This window comes from Dipteris shenzhenensis, chromosome 18 (genome assembly GCF_047967505.1).
Source record: "Dipteris shenzhenensis isolate YYH24624 ecotype China chromosome 18, Dip_SZ_1.0, whole genome shotgun sequence".
Taxonomy (NCBI): Eukaryota; Viridiplantae; Streptophyta; class Polypodiopsida; order Gleicheniales; family Dipteridaceae; genus Dipteris; species Dipteris shenzhenensis.
In genome coordinates, this window is record NC_141613.1 from 24,325,874 (window position 1) to 24,335,076 (window position 9,203).

The following is a 9,203-nucleotide window of genomic DNA, read 5'->3' on the forward strand; positions in this document are numbered from 1 at the left end:
TTGATCATTTTATGAAAACTTTAAAGGGATTTTGAAGGTAAAAACCAAGACCCAAGGGAAGAATGGTAGAGGGTTGGCTTGTGTGAGAGTAATTGGTATATATCATTGAGTTTCTTGCATCCATGGATCTTGATATGCCACTCCAATGGCATAACAAGATGTTAATCATATTGTTAACAAGGTTGCTCAAATAAAAGAGATTCAAAGAAAGATGAGGAGATTGAAAAAGAGGGATTTAGTAGAAGAGGTCACCATTGCAGGAGCTATTCATAGTAATTGGATGTTTTTCCTTGATCATTTTATGAAAACTTTAAAGGGATTTTGAAGGTAAAAACCAAGACCCAAGGGAAGAATGGTAGAGGGTTGGCTTGTGTGAGAGTAATTGGTATATATCATTGAGTTTCTTGCATCCATGGATCTTGATATGCCACTTGGATGGCATAACAAGGATGTTAATCATATTGTTAACAAGGTTGCTCAAATAAAAGAGATTCAAAGAAAGACGAGGAAGAAAATCATCAAGTTTTATATCCTCAATAGAAACAACATTCAAAAGTGGATTCAAAGATATTAAGAGGACAAAATAGAGAGATTAAGTCCAAGGATGAGATTTGGAATCAGGCATAGGCCAATGCAACTATATCGATAGGATCTTACTCTTCTCCCCAAAGACATGTCACATGCTTGGCTATAACAAGCCGTTCATCAAGTCAAAGATGATGGAGAGATCGTAACTGAGCGAGAGTGAGAGTGAGGGTTTGCATGAGGATGTGATCTACATGTAAGTTTCTTATGTTTGATTTATTTAAGTTAATCATGGTCACAATCATTAAAATACGTCCTCAATTTTTTTTTGGGATTCCCTTTATAGTGCAAAATGTACAGTGCATTATGCTCATATGGATGGCATTTTTTTGTGGAACACATTGATTCCAAGAGAGCCACATTTGATTTTGGATTCATGGCCATAGTTGAGAAGGCACATCTAATACCAATTTCCTTTCCTCATAGTTAGATTATTGTGGGACTATATGTACTATCTTAGAAGTTTAATGTCAACAATTTAGTGTTTTATTCTTGATATAAAATGGTTGAGAACTATTTACAAAGGTCCCAATGCTACCATATTAGGAAATATGTTTTTGCCATAGAATCCACCAACCAATGAAAGTGATACTTTGAACAATGTGAACAAGTACATACTAATGAGATAAGGTACATACTAATGAATTAAACTAAATTTATTTAGAAAAATTTGTAATATGTTCATACTTAAGCATAAATTGGTATAATTAATGGGATTTTCATCTTGAACATAGGTGTTCTTTCATCCAGATCATTTTGATCCAAGATGTAGGTATGTGGTTTGAGTTTATCCTCAAGTAAAATTGACTTTCAAAGGTAGGGATATGGATATAGAGATGGCAATAGAACTAGGGAGCAAGATAAAGATCACAATATGGGAGAAGAAGGTGGAAATAATAACATCGTAATAGAGGAAGATGGAGATCATGACAATAGGAAAGAAGATGGGGATCATATATCACCTTATATTACTGAAGAGGGTGCATTAGAGGATCAAGCCTTAGGTAGTATAGATCCTGATGAGATATAGGTTAGTTGGGAATAGAACTAGACATAGACTTATTTGGCATGATGGACTTGGTTGAACATATAGCCTTTGATGCAAATGCTACTAATTGATTCTTTTGTGATCAAGAGGGCTCCTTATCCTTGAACCTTTCACTTCTATACTTGCATTATGTCAATTCTTATATTGAGTTAATCATGAACATATGAGTATTTGGATCCCAAACTTGGTGCACATATACCTGAAATTTTTATCTTCAAAATCATTGGTCAAAATGATTTTGGGCTTCTTGCAAACTACTTTTTGTAATTTTGTCCAAGAATGCCAACATTAGTATAGGTGTCAATATATAAATCGGTATCCAATACATATATAATTGATGAATTTAATGCCTGCAAATGCTACCAACGATTTGCTAGTTGTAGTGCAAAAAAAAATTCTAAGGCCCACAAAGCATTGGGTAATAACTGCTAGAAGTGGAATCCCATGTTAGCAGTTCATTAATGAATATAGCTCATAAGTGGAATCCCATGTTAGCAGTTCATTAATGAATATAGCTCATATAGCTCATAATTGGCTACCTAGTCTAGGATGCTTGTGATTGTTGACACAAAATTGAAGTTTCCCATTTTGTGGGACCACCGTGATAGGGATCAACCAATCATTCTCATCAATCATAGCATTTTTCCTTGGCAACATGGAACAATTGGATTCTATGTCGATAGATGGTGGGGCGTATACCTCTAAAGTTGATATAGTTCCATTCAAACACATCTTGAAATTCACAAACAACATCTTGATCTATTGTACACCTAGGAAGGGGTCATATGATCTAGTTCACTTGGACTACTTGTGGTGCCTTTTTGATTCCCAAGTCGAGGTCCTCTTTGTTCATGCCTGATTTCTACCCCTTTTCTACCACTTCTATAGTATTATATCATTTCTCCATTATACTTAGTGTTCATGGCAATATGAAGTATGTATTAATATATTAGGTCATATTGATTTTAATAGGTACTCACGAATGTAGTATTTTTTGCAAAGATTTCCAAGATTGATTCCATGTAGCTTGAGAAAGGCTTGTTTCAAATTTTTTTTATTTGGACCAAAATTGTGAGTCTTGAAAAAAGTGGGGCTTGGCCACAGATATTCCCAATTTTCTAATATGGTCTTTAGTGCATAATTGATGCATATGTTTGATGACCACATTTCCCATATCATCTATAGATATATAATTTAAACAAATCACAATTTATGGAAGAACTATAGATGCTTAAGAATCCACATTGCCTTGCACACCACTTCCACCACCAAAGTAATGATGTCATTGATACTAGTCTCTGGCTTTGATATTCTATTAAAGCCACTCTATTTACAAGGCTTATATGGAAATGACTTTGTCTTCTTTTCACTCCCCTTAACATTGTCACATGAGCCTCTCTCTCTGTTAATAGATTGGTTAACAATATGCCACCACTGGTTAAGTGATGTGGTTTGATGGATAGTGGCAAGTCCGTAGAGCGAGGATTGTGTCTTGGAGCTAGATGGGCCCAAGAGGATGGTAAAAGAATGAGAAGGGAGAGTGGTATAAAGAGATAGGGTTGGACCCCCTTCAAAAGTTGACTTGTATAAAAGGCCAAATGGTTGACTTTGGTCTTCATTGTTAACACATTGCAACAATCTGGAGGCCGCTTGAGTGACACTTGCGGATGGCTCATGCCTTGCATTGCTCTCACAAGGAGTAGCTTGGAGTGGAGGCTCCATCGACATCTCTTCAACATCCCATGACACGTGAGTCACTGCCAAGACCCACACATTTTTGGCACAACTGTCGGGGAATGGAGGTATGCTTTTGCATTGCACTTGTCTTCCTTCGTTATCTACCCATTACACAAGGCTTCAAGCTTAACTTGGAGCTTTGTTAGTGGAGTTGTAGGAGAAGAAAGAGTGAAGAAGTGAGAGGTTTGGATGGAAAAGTTAGGAAAGCTATCATTTTCCGTTGGAAAGTCATTGTGGATCATTTGAAGCTTGTTTTGAAAGGCTATCCTGCCGATCGTTGCTTTAGCCCTATCTCCATGGGTCATCGCCATAGCTCTATCCCACTAACTTGCTATCCTGCTGACCGTCACCTTAACTCTATCCCACCGACTTGCTATCCGCACGGGTTGTTTTCTTAGCCCTATCCCCATGGGTTGTTGCCTTAGCCCTATCCCCATGGGTTTTTGCCATAGCTCTATCCCGCTGACTTGCTATCCCATTGGCCGTTGCCTTAACTCTATCCTGCCGACTTACTATCCCACCGGCCGTTGCCTTAACTCTATCCCATTGACTTGTGATCCCCACAGGTCATCGCCATAGCTTTATGCCACCAATCGAATAGGAGTTGACTCGTTGCCATAGCTCTATCCCATCGGTCGTTGCTTTAACTCTATCCCGCTGACTTGCTATCCCATCGATCGTGAAAATTGGGACCACGAGCATCAATAAATGATGAAATTTGCATGTAAATTGCATTGAAAAAAAGCTTGCCAAGATGTTGTCCCTGGACCTTGCCCTGCTGTGGCGTAGGGAAGCCACAAGGGGCTACTGTCTCTTGAGCCCACCTCGAGGTGGACTCAACCTTGAATTGAGGCCTCAACCATGCCAATAAACACATGATCTTGAGATCACGAAAAGTCCTACAAGATCACCTTGAGCCTAAAGATAGTGTCTCAAATACCATCTTGTCGACCTCCATACCTAGCTTGGCATCCTCAAGGCCACCGCCCAATCCATCCAATCAGGTACAATGGCCAATACAAGGAGCCACATCAGCCAAAATATTCCATTACCCTTGCCAGTACTATGACCTCAACCACCACCTCCACGAAATACTCCCTTGAATCAAGTATTGGTGGAAGAGCTACCTAGTGATTGGGGAGACCCTAGACCTACCTTCAATGGACACAACTATCCCCAAAATGGTGACCATGAAAATAGGTCTAGCATTATAAGTCACTACATTATACAAGGTGACCAATACATTTTCGTCTACCAGACGGCACCGATTCCTCAAAAAATGGGGTATATGAACTTGACCAAGACACAATCCATTCAATGCCATACGTGTCAAGGGCCACACACAACCAATGAGTGTCCATATAAGGGCCAATCTAAGCAGCCAATCACATGTGCACCAGTGTCTAATACACCCCTGCCATTGTGCATTGGGTGTGGTGTGGACCATCTTTTTAAGGATTTCCCAATGAGAAGGCCATTTAAGTCCACAATGCTTAACTTATTAAGCATTGACAGAGGCCAAGTGTCACCAGTATCCTTGAATGTAATCACGAGGTTACAAGCTAAAGCCCTTAATAAAGAGCTTTGCAAACAAGCCAAAAGGGATAAAGCTAGTAAGTCACAGCCTAGAGAGGCAACTAAATTAGCATGAGTAAGCACCAAGGGTGCAATGAAGATTGGGAAGGGAAAAAATAAGGTCATGATCCAACAGGCAGTCGATCAAGCGAGTGATGTTGAGCAAGCAGGACCAAATAAGCGAGCGAGAAAAAGCGAGCAAAGTAGAAATGGTTGGGCTACCAACACATCATCTCATTGTATGTATGTACTCATCATTAATAAATATTATAGTGCTTCCTCAACATTGAACATGATTATAACATAATATTGCAAATGCACATTAGTAATAGTGTTTTATATATTCTATGAGATGAGCTTAAATAGAAGTACTTTGGCTATCAACAACATGTACTATATAGTTGAAGTGCATCACTTGAGAAAAACATAACCTCACTATATGTATGTACTGATCGTCATTTATAAAGCTTTGTAGTATCACCATAATTTCGAAGATGATTATAACATAAGCTTGTAAATCTACATTAGTGATAGTGTTATTTATTCTCATGAGATAAGCTTGCATAGAAATGCGTTGGCTACCAACAAGTAGTATATAGTTGAAGTATATAGTTAAAGTGCATCAGTGAATAAAAACTTCAACATCGAACATGATCATAACATGTTATTGAAAGTCTACCTTGGTAAAAGTATTCTATATATTTTCATTAAAAGAACTTGCATAGAAAAAATTTGATTTTTTTGTCCCAATATGTAAATAGAGTTCTAACATGCTCCTATTACGAGTGGCCTTGCTCTAACTTTAGTGCAAGAAACTGGCAAAAATTCCATTAAAGTCACATTTTGATGAATGAAGTTTTACTAAATGGTGCAAAAGGTCATGATAATCATCTAAATCATCCCTTGCCATTCGTTTTGATGTGTAACATGACCCCATTTGGATTTGTAAATCAAAAGATATAGGATGTCGAAATTCTCATCTTTTGGGCAAAAGAGGGAGTGCCCCAACAGATGAGAATTCATCCTAAATTCTCATTTGTTTTGCCCCAAAAGATAAGAATTTTGACGTCCTGTATCTTTTGATTTACAAACCAAATGGGGTCATGTTACATATCAAAAGGAATGGCAAGGGATGATTTAGATGATTATCATGACCTTTTGCACCATTAACTAAAACTTCATGCATAAAAATGTGAATTTAATAAACAATTAGTTGATTTCTTGAGGAAAGTTTACCTAATAGGGACCATGTCAATATGTTGTCTATTTTGGCTTCTACCATTGATTTCTATAAGCAAAGATTGATTTGTTTTCAAATTTAATTCATTTTAAAGAAATGGATGTACCTACTCTTTAGATTTTTTTGGATTGGTGGGATGCAAGAGTGATTTATTAGGGAGGGTTTTTTTGCAAACAGAAAAACATGGGTTTTGTTCCAAGAGTGAACAGATTTTCAAAACCAAGCATTTGCACATGCATGTAATGTGGACTATTCCATTCAAGAAGTCCTATGAAACTTTAGATTTGTGTGGAAGATTTCATTGGTGATCTCACTTATGTTGGTGGAAAGAGAGAATTGATTATGGAGGATTAAAAAAAATTGAATGACTAAAATTGAGCGAAGATAGGGTGCATCTTTACTAATGATGCCTTGGCAATGACATAGGTCCAACTCTCTCATGGACTTTTGAAAAACTTAGAAAGTTGCTAAAATAAGGATTTGTCAAACTATTATTGTTTTGTTTTGATTGTTTTTTTGGCTCGCTTACTTTTTCTTACTCGCTTTTTTTGGTTCGCTCACTTTCCTCGCTCGCTTTTTGGTAATCCTCATGCAAGATGGGTCGGATGAAGATACAGCCTCCCTAGCAACATCATCTTCCTCTGGTGATACTCTCTCAAATGGTACCAGCAACCACCACTCGCATGAGGCAAATGAGGCAACGCTAATGGCTTTAACCCATGGCCAAGCTACAACACCTAGGGGTCATGGTGAATATCCCAACCCATGGGTAGGAAAGCAAGGTCTCACCAAGGTGGATAAATTGGTACGAAAGGGCCAAGAGGAATGTGAACAAAGTCTCAAGGCAAGCAAGAGTACTGATACACTTCATCCTAGACATGAGATAAATGCTCGAGCCTCAAAAGCCTTGCAAATACATGAAAGGGTAGAGGAAGAAGGTATGTCATGCCCTTTAACAGAGGGATCCACCCTAATGCAACGGATGTTTGAAGAAGACCTTGCCTTGCAATAATTAAAGGAGGATGACAACATGTCCTTATATGGCTTAGAAGAGTCTAAATCAATAGGCATGGAATCTATGATTGGTCCTCGAGACATCGCATGATTAGCCTCATTCTTGTCCATTGAGATCAAGATGCCCATCACGACACTATTATAGGGTAATCCTACTCTATGGAGAGATCTCTCGGATTGGATGAATGGGCAAATAGTGACATCCCAACCCACAAATCCTCATAATGTTGAATCTCTCAATCATGCTCAAGACCTTCAAAGGGTGCCAGTCAACAAATTGGGCCAATATTTTCAGTGATGACACAAATGTAGTGTTACCCATCTCCTTTCATGATAAGAAAGCTATGGAAATATTAGATAGAGGAGTAGGTGTTAGCATCATCACGAAACGATGCTAGGAAAAGTGGGGAAGTCTCGACCGAGAGAGTACTTCCTTGGTAGTTAAATCAGCTGATGGAGGCATGGTTCATCCCATAGGAGTACTCAAGAACATTAAAATCAAAATCTGTGGTCTCACATATTGGGTGTGCCTTGTTGTAATGGATTTCCAAAACAACCATGGGTATGAGGCTATTCTAGGGAGACCTTTCTTGCGTATGGAAGGATTGGTCCATGATTGGTGCTCCAACAACATTTATCTAAGGAAAGATTAGCAAGTTGTGAGGGTTGATCTCTAAACATGGAAGGCACATACTGTGTCCGAAAATCTATTTGTAGCTAAATCGAATACCACTGATAGGTTTGTGTTGATAAAGCTGGTTAAAAAATATGAGAAAGAGGATAGTGACTCAGAGTCTTGATGAACCTTGGTGTGATCCTTTACCAAATATAGAAGACTCAATTGATTGGATGCATACATTGGCAGCAATAGATCCACCAGCTACTGAGGGCACTCAGACGATGTACCTTAGTGATGAACAGCTTAACTCCATTACACCTTTTTACACCATAAGAGCGGTACTACCTAATCAAATTGAATTAGGAATTGACAATTCCCTTGATCCTAATGAGGTAGATATGACTCCATCTCAACTTTGGGTAGAGCTAACATCAGCAGGTGCAACATGCCGAATACAGGCCAGGGTAGATGGGCGAGCAGGCCTTAACCTCATCTCCTGGGAGACATTAAAGCATCTCGGCCAGGTATGCCTTCAAGTATGTGATTCTAAAATTCAATCCATAGAGGGTACCTCTATTAAGGTTATTGGTACTTTAATGTTGAATGTTTCCTTGGACAATTACATTGTGCCTTGCAAGTTTTTTGTAGCTCCTATAGATACCTTAACGGAAGCTGCCATTCTTGGTAAAATCTGGATCCAAGAAACTTACAAAGGCTTATTTGGTGATGAATCATCCCATCAAGATGCACTAATTGCTAGCTAAGGATCAACATCAGCAACTACTTCCACCTCCCCACCCCGACAAGGACATCACCAAGTAAGAAGACGAAGAAAAAAGGCAACCAAGCAAATATGCGTCCAAAAGGATCTATTGAAGGCTTAAGGATACTTTGAGGGTGAATCATATTTTTTAATTCCAAAGAAACCTCAACATATAAAGCCACTCCCTCCTCTAAACAGCAAGCCTCACCATCCCCAGCCACCCCCTCATGTAAAAAATAAACCTCAACATCAAAGAAGAAGAAGACACCAACCAAGGAAGGTACATTACCAATGGGCTCCCACAAGACTACTCGAGGCCCAGGGGTATTACCTTGGCAACTCTTATATATGGGTACCCAAGCCTCGCCAAAGCAATCAACAACCCATTCATGCCTGCCCTAAGCCTAAATGTACACCAGAACCATCGCAAAAGTAGAAGCAAAGCCCCAAATCTATCAATACAAAAGCATCAATGAGTGCAGATGCACCAATAGTAGTCACACAAGAACCTACTCTATAAAGATGCCAAGAACAGCAAGAACCTACTTGCAAGGACAAGGGAAAAGCACCAATGGAGGAGGATCATATGCAAAGGAATTCATCTACCTCCTCTCATGTAACT